This window comes from Salvelinus namaycush, chromosome 20 (assembly GCF_016432855.1).
Source record: "Salvelinus namaycush isolate Seneca chromosome 20, SaNama_1.0, whole genome shotgun sequence".
NCBI lineage: Eukaryota > Metazoa > Chordata > Actinopteri > Salmoniformes > Salmonidae > Salvelinus > Salvelinus namaycush.
Window position 1 is genome coordinate 27350139 of NC_052326.1, and position 18921 is coordinate 27369059.

General features: G+C 43.1%; 1 pseudogene; it reads right to left on the reverse strand.

The window, feature by feature from the left end:
* Positions 1 to 8702, reverse strand: part of LOC120064738 — a 33081-nt pseudogene extending 24379 nt beyond the window's left edge.
* Positions 8703 to 18921: the final 10219 nt, after the last annotated feature.

Below are 18921 nucleotides of genomic sequence, written 5' to 3' on the forward strand. Positions count from 1 at the left end.
CAATTAAGTTGGGTCATCGTTCAGACACATGCATTGATCTGATTTTCTGTAATAAACCATTGCAATGCTTAAAAGCCAGATCAATGCCAGTGGGCTGGACAGACCATAATATTGTGACCATAACCATGAACACCAAGGTTCCAAAGAAAACCCCTAGGATTGTGGTCAAGAGAAATGTTAAAACATTTCATCATGAGCTATTTCTAAATGATTTGACTGCTGTACCCTGGGAGCTGATTTATCTAGAGGATGATTTAAATCACTACAGAATGTTTTATTGATTTGCTCACTGAGGTAATGGACCATCATTTCATAAGAAAGAGTACAGTTGGTGCTCGTCCATCTCCATGGATTGATGATGAACTGGGTGAGGCTTTTTCTCAAAGAAATATGGAAAAAGTTTTAGCAGCCAAGTCAAAATTTGAAATTGATGAACAGAATTATAGAACATTACGTAATTATGCAGTTAAATTTAATCGAAAGAAAAAAAAAGTTATTTTACAACAATGCTTTTATTGATTGTAAAAATGATTCTAAAAAGGTATGGAACACAGTTAAGGGCTTACTTGGTACATCTATCTCATCATGCCCATCTAGTGTGGAGGTTGACGGGAGAATAATAACAAAACCAGTTGATATTGCCAATCATTTTGCAATTTTTTTTACAAAGAAAATTTAATTACTGAGCAACAATGTAAACATACATTCTTCCAAACAAGCTATTGTCCAATGGATTGATGATCATATTATGAGCAACAAGATCTGCTCTTTTAGTCTGCAAACGGTGTCAGTGGAGGAGGTGTTAAACCTATTGAAGTCATTACCTGATGGTAAATCTACAGGTTATGGTCTTATGGACAATTTTTTGCTTCGCTGTGCTGCTCCCCAGATTGCAGTTCCACTGAGATACATATTTAATTGGTCACTGGAAAAGGGGATGTTTGCAAATGTATGGAAGCATGCGAAACTGTGTCCTATTCCGAAAGACTGCAAAGAACCCATTACTCCTGCCAATAGTCCACCAATTAGTCTACTCCCTACACCCAGTAAGATATTGGAGGGTATTGTGAGTAGACAAATATGGGAGTACATGGAAAAGAATGATCTGATTACAGCCAATCAGCATGCTTATCACAAAAACCATTCCACTACCACTGCATTGGTTGACATGACTGACCAGTGGCTCAATGCTATGGATAATGGCAAGTTTGTGGGTGTACTATTTTAGATTTCAGTGCAGCATTTGATTTAGTGGATCATGAAATAATTTTTACAAAATTAATGCATTATGGTTTTAAGGAGGTAGCATTGAATTGGGTACAGTCATATCTAACTGACAGGAAACAGTCCACCTATATCAATGGTTCATTTTCTTCCCCTCATGTGTTAAACTGTGGATTACCGCAGGGCAGCTGCCTTGGGCCACTTCTTTATTAAATATATACCAACGACCTTCCCTATGCCTTAGTTGAAACTCAAACTACTATATTTGCAGATGATACTACAATTTATGCAGCAAGACAATCGGTTCAACAGGTACAGCAAGCTTTACAAGGATATTTGGAGAATATCAGGGTGTGGGTTTGCCAAAACAAACTGGTTTTAAACACCAAGAAAACCAAAGTTATGTTGGTCTGTTCCACTAGGAAAAGGCCAAAACAGCATGGGATACAATTACGTATGGGAGGAGTACAAATTGAAGAATTGGCAGAAACCAAACTATTGGGAGTGTAGCTAGACAACTGCTTATCATGGTCGTCTCAAATAACTAATCTATGTAAAAAAAAAAATTAAAACAGCATGCATAATCAGAAGGGTAGCTAAATATTTACCAGGAAAAATTCTTCAGCAAATAACACAATAATTAATTGAGAGTCAGGTGAACTACTGTTCTGTGGTCTAGGGAAATGCATCATCAAGTGAAGTTAGGAGGCTGCAGATTGCACAGAACAAAGCAGCAAGGATTGTTTTAAGGTGGAGATATGGTTCTTCTGTTGCAGTCATGCGCAGTGTTCTTGGTTGGTCATCAATCGACAAGATAATTGAAAAAAACATGCTTATTTTATTTCATAATATACATCATTTAAAACGGCCAAGTTCTATTCACAACGGTATTCAGTTGATAAGAGACCGACATTCCGTAAATACTAGGAATAGATTGTCCACCATCTATGCGTTGTCCAGACAGAAAAGAGAAATAGGTGAAAGAACATTTCGATTTAGAGCAATAAAGAAATGGAATAAATTAAAACTGAGCAAACCAGAAACCTTTCAATATATACATTTAAACATGATTTTAAAACGATTTAAATATAATACATAGACATTTTGTGGGACTATAGTAGATGAAGAATCAATATTTTTTAGATTGAGTATTTATTGGGTCATTATGTTAGTATATTATGTATGTTTGTAATAGTGTGTTATATGTGAAAATGTGTTCGTAAGGACTCTTGGAAGATTAGTCCAAATGGGGACTAAAAGAGATCCAAATCAAATCAAAATCAAATCTACAGTGATGCCAATGAAGACTACATATTACAGTTTTACACATTGACATGACACAAAATCTGCACATGACTGACTACTATTAAGAGGTCATGTTATATCATTTACATTATCACATTTATTTGGAAAAGGTAATAACAGCTTTCTGATAAGAATTGAAAGCATTCAGGACCATAAAGAACAATTATATATTTCTCAATGTAGTCCTGTTTTCCATTGCAAAAGTCTGCAGAAACAGGATTCAGACTTATTCTGCTTTCAATTACACTGTGGCAAATGTCTGGAGAAACGTCTGCAGAAGTTATTCTGCTATTTGCACCTGCAAGTGAAGTAGATTATTTCAAGGCTCTAGGCCAGTTGGGTAATGGGAGAAGGCAGATTTTAAACCCTCTTTAATGCGGTGTCCTCATTGTGTCCAAGCTTAAATTAGGCTACAAAACCTCTAAACAGAGTGTCACCCTTGTTTAATTGCATGTAGTTGCATGGAGACAAATTACAATTACAACCACTTAAACTTACCCACTCAGTCCTACAGATGAAAACACACCTTTCCTATTACATTTTTTTAAACACCTTTTTAAAAAAGGCTCCAAAACATTTAGATTAATCAATGGTTACTATGATCATATACATATTACATATTACTATGGTTACTATGATCATATATATTTTTTTTTGCTCAAAAAAATAAAGGGAACACTTAAACAACACAATGTAACTCCAAGTCAATCACACTTCTGTGAAATCAAACTGTCCACTTAGGAAGCAACACTGATTGACAAATTTCACATGCTGTTGTGCAAATGGAATAGACAAAAGGTGGAAATTATAGGCAATTAGCAGGACACCCCCAATAAAGGAGTGGTTCTGCAGGTGGTGACCACAGACCACTTCTCAGTTCCTATGCTTCCTGGCTGATGTTTTGGTCACTTTGAATGCTGGCGGTGCTTTCACTCTAGTGGTAGCATGAGACGGAGTCTACAACCCACACAAGTGGCTCAGGTAGTGCAGCTCATCCAGGATGGCACATCAATGCGAGCTGTGGCAAGAAGGTTTGCTGTGTCTGTCAGCGTAGTGTCCAGAGCATGGAGGCGCTACCAGGAGACAGGCCAGTACATCAGGAGAGGTGGAGGAGGCCGTAGGAGGGCAACAACCCAGCAGCAGGACCGCTACCTCCGCCTTTGTGCAAGGAGGATTAGGAGGAGCACTGCCAGAGCCCTGCAAAATGACCTCCAGCAGGCCACAAATGTGCATGTGTCTGCTCAAACGGTCGAAACAGACTCCATGAGGGTGGTATGAGGGCCCGACGTCCACAGATTGGGGTTGTGCTTACAGCCCCACACCGTGCAGGACGTTTGGCATTTGCCAGAGAACACCAAGATTGGCAAATTCGCCACTGACGCCCTGTGCTCTTCACAGATGAAAGCAGGTTCACACGCACATGTGACAGACGTGACAGAGTCTGGAGACGCCGTGGAGAACGTTCTGCTGCCTGCAACATCCTCCAGCATGACCGGTTTGGCGGTGGGTCAGTCATGGTGTGGGGTGGCATTTCTTTGGGGGGCCGCACAGCCCTCCATGTGCTCGCCAGAGGTAGCCTGACTGCCATTAGGTACCGAGATGAGATCCTCAGACCCCTTGTGAGACCATATGCTGGTGCGGTTGGCCCTGGGTTCCTCCTAATGCAAGACAATGCTAGACCTCATGTGGCTGGAGTGTGTCAGCAGTTCCTGCAAGAGGAAGGCATTGATGCTATGGACTGGCCCGCCCGTTCCCCAGACCTGTATCCAATTGAGCACATCTGGGACAACATGTCTCGCTCCATCCACCAACGCCACGTTGCACCACAGACTGTCCAGGAGTTGGCGGATGCTTTAGTCCAGGTCTGGGAGGAGATCCCTCAGGAGACCATCCGCCACCTCATCAGGAGCATGCCCAGGCGTTGTAGGGAGGTCATACAGGCACGTGGAGGCCACACACACTACTGAGCCTCATTTTGACTTGTTTTAAGGACATTACATCAAAGTTGGATCAGCCTGTAGTGTGGTTTTCCACTTTAATTTTGAGTGTGACTCCAAATCCAGACCTCCATGGGTTGATAAATTTGATTTCCATTGATAATTTTTGTGTGATTTTGTAGTCAGCACATTCAACTATGTAAAGAAAAAAGTATTTAATAAGAATGTTTCATTCATTCAGATCTAGGATGTGTTATTTTAGTGTTCCCTTTATTTTTTTGAGCAGTATATATATATATATATATATATATATATATATATATATATATATATATATATATATATATACAGTACCAGTCAAAAGTTTGGACACACCTACTCATTCAAGGGTTTTTCTTTATTTTTACTACTTTCTACATTGTAGTATAATTTCAATAATTGTTTGGTTACTACATGATTCCAAATGTGTTATTTCATAGTTTTGATGTCCTCCCCAATTTTTCTACAATGTAGAAAATATTAAAAATAAAGAAAAACCCTTAAATGAGTAGATGTGTCCAAACTTTTGACTGGTACTGTATAAATATAGTATATTGTCTGTGCCACTAACCAGGTTTCCATTCAACATTTTTATGCTAATAAAGTGCATGTAGGATAATTTTTTTAAATGACAGGCCTGATAGAAACAGAACGTTTTTCAGTAAACTTTCCAAATGCCGACAAAACAAAATACGCTTGACAAGGTGGGATCTTTTTGTGTCAGTACAACTAATTATGCAAGAAATGACGGTGGAACGCTTTTATGCGCAAATATTGATATAATAACCATATGGAAGAAAACTTGGGAGTCACGCAATGACATATAGTGTGGTCCTCCCACTACGACTCCTTGGGAAAGCATACAACTGTGTTGTTTATTAGGTTACAGATGAAATAAATGATGATGAACTTCACAGGCTGGTGATAGTGGAAGGTGATGAGCTTTGCTCCTTTCCAATTAATATCAAGGGTATATTTTTTAATGTTCACCGATGCTTGGCTGCCATCATCACGCACAGATTTGATCTGCAACAAGTCATTTTGATGGAAACATCTCTGGTGGGAAAAATACCATATTGTTTTTAATGCGGATTGTAGAATATTTGCATGAAAATCTGTTGGATGCAAATCTAGTTCATATATCTAGAAATCTATGTTCTAGATATAATACAAATAGCCTAATATCTGAATGGCCACTGTAACGGAAACATCTTTTTTTAAACTATTAAACCAACAGAATTCGAGTGCAATTTCCTTGATACGGAGCTATAGCATAGTTTTCACACAAGTTGTTTAGCAAATATTACAATATGGCTTATCAATTCGCTTAAAGCCAGTTTAAGATTTTAGGGGAGATCCAATTAGGCCAAATCTCTTATAGAGGTACTGTCACGACTTCCGCCGAAGTCGGTCCCTCTTCTTGTTCGGGCGGCGTTCACCGGTCTTCTAGCCACCGCCGATCCACTTTTCATTTTCCATTTGTTTTGTCTTGGTCTTACACACCTGGTTTCACTCACCCAATTACCTGTTTATTATTTAACCCTCTGTTCCCCATGTTTGTTAGTGAGTGATTGTTCTTTGTAAATCGGTCCGTTATTGTGGGCTCGTATATTTGCCTTGTATTTTTGTATTTTGAGTAAAGTACGTTGAGTACTCATTTCTGCTGTCCTACGCCTGACTCTCTACACCAGCTACACACAGGACCCCATTACAGGTACAGTTGTCTCTGGGTACCTCAGTTGACCATAAACCACTGATCTTTGAGTCTTTTTAAGTGTGATGTTATATTGATGATAAAAAAATCCAGACCCCTCAGTCTATATGAAAAAATACATGATGCAAAAACAGGTAGAGTGTCTATAGAACGTCTACACCCCCTTGAACTTTTTCACATTTTGTTGCTTTACAAAGTGGAATTGAAATATACTGAACAAAAATATAATGGCAACACATAAATTGTTGGTCCCATGTTTCATGAGCTGAAATAAAAGATCCCAAAATGTTTTCATACACATCAAAAGCTTATTTCTCTCAAATGTTGTGCACAAATTTGTTCACATCCCTGTTAGTGAGCATTTTTTCTTTGCCAAGATAATCCATCCACCTGACAGGTGTGGCATATCAAGAAGCTGATTAAACAGCATGATCATTACACAGGTGCACTTTGTGCTGGTGACAAAAAAGTCCACTCTAAAATGTGCAGTTTTGTCACACAACACAACACAACACAATGCCAGATGTCTCAAGTTTTTAGGGAGCGTGCAATTGGCATGCTGACTGCACCCGACCCGCCACAGGAGTCCCTGGCGCACGATGGGACAAGGACATCCCTGCCGGACAAACCCTCCCCTAACCTAACCTGGACGACGCTGGGCCAATTGTGCGCCTCCCTATGGGTCTCCCAGTCACAACCTGGACTTGAACCCAGAATCTCTAGTGGCACAGCTAGCAGTTCCTTAGACTACTGCACCACTCGGGAGGCCCCATGGTATGGGTATGCTTGACATCAGCAAAGACCGGGGAGTTTTTCAGGATAAAAAGGAACAGGATGGAGCTGAGCACAAGCAAAACTCTAGAGAAAAACCTTTGTACCAGGCACTGTGAGAGAAATTCACCATATAGCAGGACAATAACCTACAACACAAAGCCAAATCTGCACTGGAGTTGTTCACCAAGAAGACAGCTAATGTTCCGGAGTGGCCAAGTTACCGTTTTTACTTAAATCTGCTTGAAAATCTATGGCAAGACTAGAAAATTGCTGTCTAGCCATGATCCCCAACCCCTTGACAAAGCTTGAACATTTTTTTAAAGAATATTGGCCTAATATTGCTCAACACAGTTGCTTGAGTTTGAGTTTATTTTTACAGGGACAGTGCACCATAATCAACGTTTCAATAAAGGTGCCGGTTTTAGCCAGCCGACTCATTTTCAACCGCAGTCCCTGGGCAGGTTATTTAAAAAAATTACAACAACTAATACAGACGAACAATGAGCAGTGAGCACATGCAGAGCAACATAGGACAAGCAACACGTCACACGCAGACAGAGCAATAGCACAAAAAGCAACAAAATAAAATACATAAAAGCAACAAAGTGTTTCCACACCTCACAAGCTACAGACAACAGACAACATGGAAAGCGGCAATACAAAGCTAGGGATTATGTTCACAAGTCTGATTAGCCTTTAGCCATGTCTTTATGTTTTGTGTGAAGGTTTTAATGTTGTAGAGCAAGCTTGGGCCCAACTGCATGCTATGTGTGGGAGAATCATAGTATTGAAGTACAGTTTTGCCTCCTCTGTAGTCAAAGCTCTTATGACACTTACCCAAGGAGACTCACAGCTGTAATCTCTGCCAGAGGTGATTCTAACATGTATTGACTCAGGGGGTTGAATAATTATCTAATCAAGGTATATTAGTGTTTTATTTTTTTTAATAACAAATAAAAATAAAAAGTCTTCCACTTTGACATTACAGAGTATTTTGTGTAGATCGTTAAATTAAATCCATTTTAATCCCACTTTGTAACAATAAAATGTGAAGAAATCCAAGGGCGGTGTAGACGTTCTATAGGCACTGTATAAACTATGAACATTAGTGATCGAGATAAAAGTAATCTTACGTCATTCATATCCAACATTTCAAACATGCTCATGATGTAGGCCTTAGAAGCTTCAGATAGGTTTTTCAGGCCGAATAACTGTTTGAATTCGCAAAAGGTGAGCTGTCCAGATGGGCATTCCGTTCTGAATTTCCTGTACCACTGATGATTCTCACAGGTTCCAAGTCCTTCAATAGAGACACCACTGTTATTCCCCATAATTTTACTGCCTGCAAACTATTTACTAAACAATTATCTAAATAAAAGATGAGAAAAGAAAAACACTGCAAATAAAATAATTCCACAATATAGAACTTCTGTGTGTGAACCCATCCAGCGAAAGTTTACAGTCAATCAATGTTTTGCAATGAGAGGGATGCTGAGAGCCCCTTAACAGCCAATCAGAACTTTGTGCGTCTTTGACAAAGTAACTAACCCCTCGCAAATCCACTTGCTTATCAATCAATGAGCAATAGACAGACACAAAACAGAGACCTTAGGACTAGGTAATGCGGTCTGCTAGTGTTTTGGTCTCAGTGTTAGTACTAAGCCTTTAGGTCTTTATAAATACCCTTTGGGAAGAGGCATGTGGGAACTGCCAAGGAGATCTGTTTACACACACTGTCCACTATGGCAGAGCATCAAGGGGTTGTATAAGGTCTTGTGTGCTACATTTTAATGTCAGTCATAAGAAACAATTCATATTCTTATCACTCATGATACAAACTTTGAATTCCAGTAGGTTTTGATTTAAATACTAATTTGGCAAGCTGGGGAAAGTTCTGACATACAATTTAGTCAATTCAAGGCAGCTTTAGGCTACTTCATGTTTATTGTGAGACCATGCCTAGCAGCTCCTCCACATGACTGGGTTGCTGGCGGGGATGCCGATGTGCCGGCGCTTGTGGTCTGCCTCCCTGGAGAAGCGGTAGCCGCAGGTGGGCTTCACCACTGTGTAGAAGGGCATCAGGGAATTGGAGCCCACGTTGAGCCAAGGCAGGGGCTCCGAGCTGCAGGGAGGACCACTGGATTGTTTGATGGCATGGCCTGGGTGGGTCATGGGGGGCAGCAGGGCCCTCCCATTCTGTCGTCGCCTCCAGGAGAAGACAAGGAGCTCCATCTGCTTGTCCACCACTCTGTTCCTGCTGGCATTGACAGGCACCAGGGTTTTCAGTGGGTTCCTCAGGACCTGAGGGGATCAAAGACACACATATTTTTTAAATAACTATATCCAGTATGGATTCATATTGTTCAGATTAGGGGGAGGGTATGGCTGGCCCAAAATATGTCAGGATATGATTAATTATTGCAGTGAAATACTGATAAGTACACGACATGACCAAAAGTATGTGGACACCTGCTTGTCGAACGTTTCATTCCAAAATCATGGGCATTAATCATGGGCATTGGGGCTCCCGAGTGGCACAGTGGTCTAAGGCATTGCATCTCAGTGCTAGAGGCGTCACTACAGACCCTGGTTCGATTCCAGGCTGGAACACAACTGGCCGTGATTGGGAGTCCCATAGGGCTGCTCACAATTGGCCCAGCGTCGTTAGGGTTTGGCCGGGGTAGGCTGTCATTGTAAATACGAATTTGTTCTTAACTGACTTGCCTAGATAAATAAAGGATACAAAAATAAATTATGGAGTTGGTCCCCCCTTTGCTGCTATAACAGCCTCCACTTTTCTGGGAAGGCTTTCCAGTAGAAATTGGAACATTGCTGTGGGGACTTGCTTCCATTCAGCCACAAGAGCATTAGTGAGGTCGGGCACTGATGTTGGGCGATTAGGCCTGGTTCACAGTTGGCATTCCAATTCATCCCACAGGTGTTCGATGGGGTTGAAGTCAGGGCTCTGTGCAGGCCAGTCAAGTTCTTACACACAGATCTAAAAAAAAACATTTCTGTATGGACCTCGCTTTGTGCACAGGGGCATTGTCATGCTAAAACAGAAAAGGGCCTTCCCCAAACTGTTGTCACAAAGTTGGAAGCACAGAAGAATGTCATTGTATGCTGTATCGTTAAGACTTCCCTTCACTGGAACTAAGAGGCCTAGCCCGAACCATAAACACAGCCCGAGACTATTATTCCTCCTCCACCAAAATGTACAGTTGGCACTATGCATTCAAGCAGGTAGCGTTCTCCTAGCCTCCTCCAAACCCAGATTTGTCCGTCGGACTGCCAGATGGTGAAACGTGATTCATCACTCCAGGGAACGTGTTTCCACTGCTCCAGAGTCCAATGGCGGTGAGCTTTACACCATTCCAGCTGACTGTGAGCTTGTGTGGCCTACCACTTTTCGGCTGAGCCATTGTTGCTCCTAGACGTTTCCACTTCACAATTACAGTTGAACAGGGCAGCTCTAGCAGGGCAGAAATTTGACAGACTGACTTGTTGGAAAGGTGGCATTCTAATACAGTGCCATGTTGAAAGTCACTGAGTTCTTCCATAAGGCCATTCTACTGCCAAGGTTTGTTTATAAAGATTGCATGGCTGTGTGTTTGATTTGATCTCATTTGAAGGGGTGTCCACATACTTTTGTACTGTATATACAGCAAAAACCACGCGCTATGATGAAACTGGCTCCATGAAAGGAAGACCCAGAGTTACCTCTGCTGCAGAGGATAAGTTCATTAGAGTTACCAGCCTCACAAATTGCAGCCTAAATTAATGCTTCACAGAGTTCAAGTAACAAACACATTTCAATATGAACTGTTCAGAGGAGACTGCGTGAATCAGCCCTTCATGGTCGAATTGCTGCAAAGAAACCACTACTAAAGGACACCAATAATAAGAAGAGATGCTTGGGCCAAGAAACACAAGCAATGGGCCTTAGACCGGTGGAAATCTGTGCTTTGGTCTGATGAGTCCAAATTTTAGATTTTTGGTTCCAACCACTGTGTCTTTCTGAGACGCAGAGTAGGTGAACGGATGATCTCCTCATGTGTGGTTCCCACCGTGAAGCATGGAGGAGGAGGTGTGATGGTTTGGGGTTGCTTTGCTGGTGACATTGTCAGTGATTTATTTAGAATTCAAGGCAGACTTAACCAGCATGGCTACCATGGCATTCTGCAATGATACGCCATCTCTGGTTTGCGCTTAGTGGGACTATCATTTGTTTTTCAACAGGACAATGACCCAACACACCTCCAGGCTGTGTAAGGGCTATTTGACCAAGAATGAGAGTGATGAAGTGATGCATCAGATGACCTGGCCTCCACAATCAACCGACCTCAACTCAATTGAGATGGTTTGGGATGAGTTGGAACACAGAGTGAAGGAAAAGCAGCCAACAAGTGCTCAGCATATGTGGGAACTCCTTCAAGACTGTTGGAAAAGTATTCCAGATGAAGCTGGTTGAGAGAATGTCAAGAGTGTGCAGTAAAGAAAACCCTTGAATGAGTAGGTGTCCAAACTTTTGACTGGTACTGTATATATAGTGTGTGTAGCTAAGATACATTTGATGTTCTCGATATCAGTGTCCAACTGTAGAAGACCACTGCCAGACAAGTCTTCTACATAAACAGAATACTTCAGTGAGACCACTGACCAGCCCAGTATTTTAGGAGGTCTTGAAGTGCTTGTGTTATTGGTCTGTCTCTCCCACAAAAACATTCCCTCAAGCACCTTTTACTCAGCCCAAAGTGATCCATTCAGCTTGCCCTAGTTTACTCTAAAGACTGTAAGTCTACAACAGTTGTTGAGCTACCTGAGACATTTTTAAGGCTCGTCCATCTGGTGTCATCTCCATCACAGTGAGAGAATGGGCTGAACGGTGTGACTGGACTGAGCAGAGACAGCAATAGGCGTCTAGCCTCAAATTCCCCTTCTTCTTCCCCCTACAAACAGAGACTGCCTCCTGGTGGCCCTGCCGAGAGCTACTGAGGCCTCAGAGTCAACCACAAAACAAGTTGTTGATGTTGGGCCTATGACATCACAATGCAGTTTGGTAGCATCATCAATGACAGAACCCTTGGGGGGAATCCAAATCCCTTTGTGTGTCACAATCACAGAATTTGAATGACTATAATAAACGAATTACTCTATTTCTATGGTAACAATATCTCATACATTGAGTCAAAACACAATCAACTCTATGTGGCTCAGTTTAAACTTCCTTGCTGTGATTGTGCTTAGTTTAATCACTGCAGATATTTTTAGGCTAGTCAAATCAATGTCAGTCAGACTTTTAATGTTTTGGCCATCAGATGACCCCAGATACTCATTTACTCATGAGTAATCAGCAGAGGTGGGACCAAGTCATTGTTTTACAAGTCACAAGTAAGTCTCAAGTCTTAGCACTCAAGTCCCAAGTCATGTCCCAAGTCAAGACAGGCAAGTCCGAGTCAAGTCTCAAGTCAAGACCGTCAACTATCACGTCAAGTCTCAAGTCCTAAACTTTGAGTTTCGAGTCCTAAACAAGTCATAATGTGCTCTTCACCAAATGTAACACCATTTCATATTTTTAACAAGAGTAATAGTATATGACATTTACGCAAATCATGAATGCTTTTAAAAATATCTATATATTTATTACTTTACAAATAAACGTTATATTTCCATGGAAATACATGGGTAGCCATGAGAAAGACACCCCCGATCGCTATAGGGCGCAATCGGGCGATGTAGGCTTGTACACAATCGCCCAACCTTAGCACACACACACACACTCTCTCTCTGTGTGGTTACAGTAGGCTAATCTATGTCAATGGTTTTAGGAACAGCAGTAACATCAGGCAGGATTTAGGCTACCAACTGCCTAGCCAGTTGTAGCTCAATCTTGGGTGCAATGATCACGTTCCCGCACTGACGCACTGACTGACTGTGTGGAGGATAATTGATTTAATGTTACGTTAGCCGACATGATACACCAGTAAAGTAATAAAATATATAGCTGTCGGCTATATTAGCCACGATTTACCGTTCTTTGTGCAGCTTCAAATGTCGAACAAAGTTGGAAATTGTTGCGCCTCCTTCTGTAATTTTCTTCCCGCATGTTTTGCAAGTTGCAATTCGTTTTTGTTGATACAGCGTAGTCTTTATATCCGAAAATAATAATTTGCGGTATCATCTTTCCAAGGGCTCCATCTGTATTCACCCGCCGACGTTCCTCTGCATTGGCACGCACAACTTTTTCTCAGCTGGCATAATTTGATTGACTGCTGTCCGATTCAAACTGTAATCCGTTAAATGAAGAGTTGATGCGCAGCACACTTTTTTTAATAGCATCATTTTTAATATTTGGCCTTGGGGAGGGTATCAAGTCAGGTCGAGTCATAAGGCTCAAGTCCAAGTCATGTCACGAGTCATTGGTGTTAAAGTCAAAGTCGAGTTGCAAGTCATATTTGTGACTGGAGTCTGACTGATTCACTGATTTTACATGTCAGGAGGACACTTATAAAACAATCAGGGAATAAGTCATCAGTAAGAATGCAGAAGTCACTCTCTATTATCCACTGCTGTTGTCACAGATAGTGATCTAGTGTTTTATGAGCTATAGAAACAGGGTTTAAAGGTGCAGCAAATTGCAGTCATAACACAGAGCTTTGAATCATGTCTCTGGTGCTCACATTATTTATTCTTCCATATGAATTCCACTTAACTGTATCCAGAAGACTTCTTCACCTCTAAGATCTTATGTGCATAAAGAACATTACTCACAATTGTCAAACTATACTGTTACTCACAATTGTCAAAATATACTGTACTACAATCGGTCAAAATCGATGTATAGAATTTGACTTCATCATAGTCATCATAGTATGTCCAGAAACATCCAAGGCACTCTTGACATGCACAGCTGCTGGCACTGCAGCTGATCCACTGGATAGACTACAGGTACTGGATAGACTACAGGTAGCTGTGCTCTCTGAGCCATGGGGAGGGAGTCTGAGAAGAGCCTGCCAGCATATTTTAAACATCTCTCAGTATCGGTCGCCGGTCAACATGGTGACTTCCCACTGGTGAAATAGAAACAGTGTTAGTACCTGTCTCCAAGAAAACCATAAGAAGGTGCCGAAGACGGTCTCTACTAATTGACTTCACGGTCTAAGTTTACATAGATGGCAAAATATAGACAGAAGTGTGTGTTTCTGCACATTTCTGAGATTCATTTCACAAGTCTACATGTCATCAGGTAACATCCTTTTGGTTGTGAACTTCTGAATTCAAATCAAACTTAATTTGTCACATGCGCCGAATAAAACAAGCGTAGACTTTACTGTGAAAAGCTTACTTACAAGCCCTTAACCAACAGTGCAATTCAAGAAAAGTTAAGAGAATATTTACCAAGTAGACTAAAATAAAAAGTAATAATAAAAAGTAACACAAAAAGAATAACAATAAGGAGGCTATATACAGGGGGCACCGGTACCGAGTCAGTGTGCGAGGGTACAGGTTAGTTGAGGTAATTTGTAGATGTAGGTGGGAGTGAAGTGACTATGCATTGATAATAAACAGAGAGTAGCAGCGGTGTACAAAAGGGAGGGGGGGGGGTCAATGTAAATCGTCCGGTGGCGATTTTATGAATTGTTCAGCAGTCTTATGACTTGGGGGTAAAAGCTGTTGAGGAGCCTTTTTGTCCTAAACTTGGCGCTTCGGTACCGCTTGCCGTGCGGTAGCAGAGAAAACAGTCTATAACTTGGGTGACTGGAGTCTCTGACCATTTTTTGGGCTTTCCTCTGACACCACCTATTGTATAGGTCCTGGATGGCAGGAAGCTTGGCCCCAGTGATGTACTGTGTCGTACGCACTACCCTCTGTAGCGCCTTACGGTCAGATGCCGAGCAGTTGCCATACCAGGCGGTGATGCAACCAGTCAGGATGCTCTCAATGGTACAGCTGTAGAACCTTTTGAGGATCTGGGGACCCGTGCCAAATCTTTTCAGTCTCCTGAGGGGCAAAAGGTTTTGTCGTGCCCTCTTCACGGCTGTCTTGGTATGTTTGGACCATGATAGTTTGTTGGTGATGTGGACCTCAAGGAACTTGAAACTCTCGACCCGCTCCACTACAGCCCCGTCGATGTTAATGGGGGCCTATTCGGCCAGCCTTTTCCAGTAGCCCACGATCAGCTCCTTTGTCTTGCTCACATTGAGGGAGAGGTTGTTGTCCTGGCAGCACACTGCCAGTTCTCTGACCTCCTCCCTATAGGCCATCTCATTGTTGTCGGTGATCAGGCCTACCACTGTTGTGTCGTCAGCAAACTTAATGATGCGGTCATGTTCATACCCATGCGTGTCTCTAGAAACTTACCTTCTTTATCCAGTTTGTTACATTCTCCATTCAACCCCAACCAACTGAATAGAAAAACACCATAGCTTAGTAATAAATCCATTTTTACAGACTTGTCTTTATGGTATGGCCCTCTGACCCACATTCAGAGAGATTAACAAGCTAACTACCGAGATTGGCCTTTGCCATTGTAACAGTATAACTTTAAACCGTCCCCTCGCCCCGACCTCGGGCGCGAACCAGGGACCCTCTGCACACATCAACAACAGTCACCCACGAAGCATCGTTACCCATCGCTCCACAAAAGCCACGGCCCTTGCAGAGCAAGGGGAAACCCTACTTCAGGTCTCAGAGCAAGTGACGTAACCGATTGAAACGCTATTAGCGCGTACCCGCGAACTAGCTAGCCATTTCACATCCGTTACACTCACCCCCTTTCAACCTCCTCCTTTTCCGCAGCAACCAGTGATCCGGGTCAACAGCATCAATGTAACAGTATAACTTTAAACCGTCCCCTCGCCCCGACACGGGCGCGAACCAGGGACCCTCTGCACACATCAACAACGGTCGCCCACGAAGCATCGTTACCCATCGCAACACAAAGGCCACAGCCCTTGCAGAGCAAGGGGAAACCCTACTTCAGGTCTCAGAGCAAGTGACGTAACCGATTGAAATGCTATTAGCGCGTACCCGCTAACTAGCTAGCCATTTCACATCCGTTACACCATCAAACAATACCAAAAATCAAGAATGCCAATCAAGCTAGTGCCAGTGTTTACTTTAACCTATGACCTCTTCAAAACCTTGGGGCACTGGTGGAAGATGAAATTACTAATCAAGTCACACCCTCTTCGTGAACCCAATATGGTGCAGCTGGTGGGTAGGGTGTACATAGTGTAGACCCATTGTGTGAGAGGATTCTTGATCCTCTTAACGAAGCTCTCATCTCACATCTTTGCATTAGTATGCTTACCTGGGCCACTCCAGCGGAATAAATAAGTGTTTATTCTACCCACAGAAACGCATACAAGGCCCTCCCTCGTCCTCCCTTCAGCAAATCTGACCATGATTCCAGTCTCCTGCTTCCTGTTTATGCTCCAGGATTCATCCGATAACATTGAGGAGTTTACCACAACAATCACAGGTTTCATTAATAAGTGCATAGACAATGTCAACCCCACAGTGATTATAAGAATGTATCCAAACCAGAAACCATGGATTACAGGCAATATCCAAGCTGGGCTAAAGGCTTGAGCTACTGCTTACAATTATCCTGACAAGGACATGGACGCATAGAAGAAATCCCGCTACAACCTCTGACGAGACATCAAACATGCAAAATTACAATATAGGAGGAAGGTGGAATCCTATTTATTTTTTATTGAACCTTTATTGAACTAGGTAAGTCAGTTAAGAACTAATTCTTATTTACAATGACGGCCTGCCCTGGGCCAAACCCTAACCCGGACGACGGTGGGCCAATCACAGCTAGTTGTGATACAGCCCAGGATCAAACCAAGGTCTATAATGATGCCTCTAGCACGGAGATTCAGTGCCTTAGACCGCTGTGCCACTCGGGAGCCCACCAAAACACTGTCTCCCCAATTACAGCGGCTACAGCGCTCGTCGTATGTGGCAGGGCTTGCAGTCAATAACCCAGTCATGAGTTTCCCAGCGATGCAGAACTCTCAAACAAGCTAATTGCCTTTTATGATCACTTCAAGGAATATAACACTGTGCCTTGAGTGAAAGATGCTGTTTTTCTGGATGACTGTGTGATCTCGCTCTCCGTGGCCGATGTGAGCAAAACGTTTAGAGGTTAACAATCAGCGGCCAGACGGAATACTAGGGCTTCACAGACATTTTCAATGTCACCTTGTCCCCGTCTGTAATCCCAACATGTTTCAAGCTGACCACCATTGTCCCTGTTCCCAAGAGCTCCAAGGTAACCTACCTAAATGACTATCGCCCTGTAGCACTCACATCCGTAATTATGAATTTATTTGAAAGGCTGGTCATGACAACATCAACAACATCAGGCTTCCCGGGTGGCACAGTGGTCTAGGGCACTGCATCGCTGTGCCACCAGAGACTCTGGGTTCGCGCCCAGGCTCTGTCGCAGCCGGCCGTGACCGGGAGGTCTGTAGGGCGACGCACAATTGGCCTAGCGTCGTCTGGGTTAGGGAGGGTTTGGTCGGTCATCGTGCACTAGCGACTCCTGTGGCGGGCTGGGCTCAGTGCGCGCTAACCAAGTCGCCAGGTGCACGGTGTTTCCTCCGACACACTGGTGCGGCTGGCTTCCGGGTTGGATGCGCGCTGTGTTAAGAAGCAGTGCGGTTGTGTTTCGGAGGACGCAGTTGTAGCCATGAGACTAGATAGTAACTACTAACAATTGGATACCACGAAAAGGGGGTAAAATTAAAAAATATATCTATATTTTTTTTAAACAAAAAAAACACCCTAGGGTTAAACACACTCCAAGACACACTCCAAGTCGCATACAGATCCACTCAATCTCTATCGCACTTCACACTACCCTCTCCCACCTGGACAAGAGGGGAAATGCTGTTCATAGACTACAGCTCAGCGTTCCACACCATAGTCTCCTCCAAACTCATCACCAAGCTAGGGACCCTGGGACTGAACCTCTGCAACTGGATCCTGGACTTCTTGATGGGCCAGCTCCAGGTGGTGAGGGTAGGCAACAACACCTCCGCCACATTGACCCTCAACATGGGGTGTGTGCTTAGTCGCCTCCTGTACTCCATGTTCACCCACGACGCCAACACCATCATCAAGTTTGCTGATGACACGACGGTGGTGGGATTGATCACCGATGGTGATGAGACAGCCTACAGGGAGGGGAGGTCAGAGACATAGCAGTGTGGTGCCAGGACAACAACCTGTCCCTCAACATCAGTAAGACCAAGGAGCTGATTGTGAACCATAGGAGAAAGAGGGGAGAGCATGCCTCCATCCACATTGATAGGGTTGTTGTGGAGCGGGTCGAGAGCTTTAAGTTCCTTGGCGTCCACTAAAGCCTTAACATGGTCCACACACACCCGCACAGTCGTGAAGAGGGTACGGCAGGCTGAAAATGTTTGGCATGGGCCCTCAGATGCTCACAAAATTCTACAGCTGCACCAAAGAGCTTCTTGACTGGCTGCATCACCGCTTGGTATGGCAACTCCACCACCCTTGACCGCAAAGCGCTACAGAGGGTGGTGCAGACAGCCGAGTACATCACTGGGGCCGTTATATCAATCGGTGTCAGAGGAAGGGCTAAAGAATTGCCAAAGTCTTCAGCCACCCAAGCCATAGATTGTTCACTCTGCTACCGTCCGGCAAACAGTACCGGAGCATCGGCTCTTGGACCAACAGGCTCTGAGACAGCTTCTACCCCCAAGCCATAAGACTGCAAAATAGCCAGACTGCTAAATAGCCAGACTGCTAAATAGTCATTTAATGGTACATGTACTATCTGCACTGACTCCATCTTGCACTGACCCTACACACACTCACTAGACTTTATATACACACACACTACACTGTCACACTACACTGTCACTCCCACACATAACCCTCACA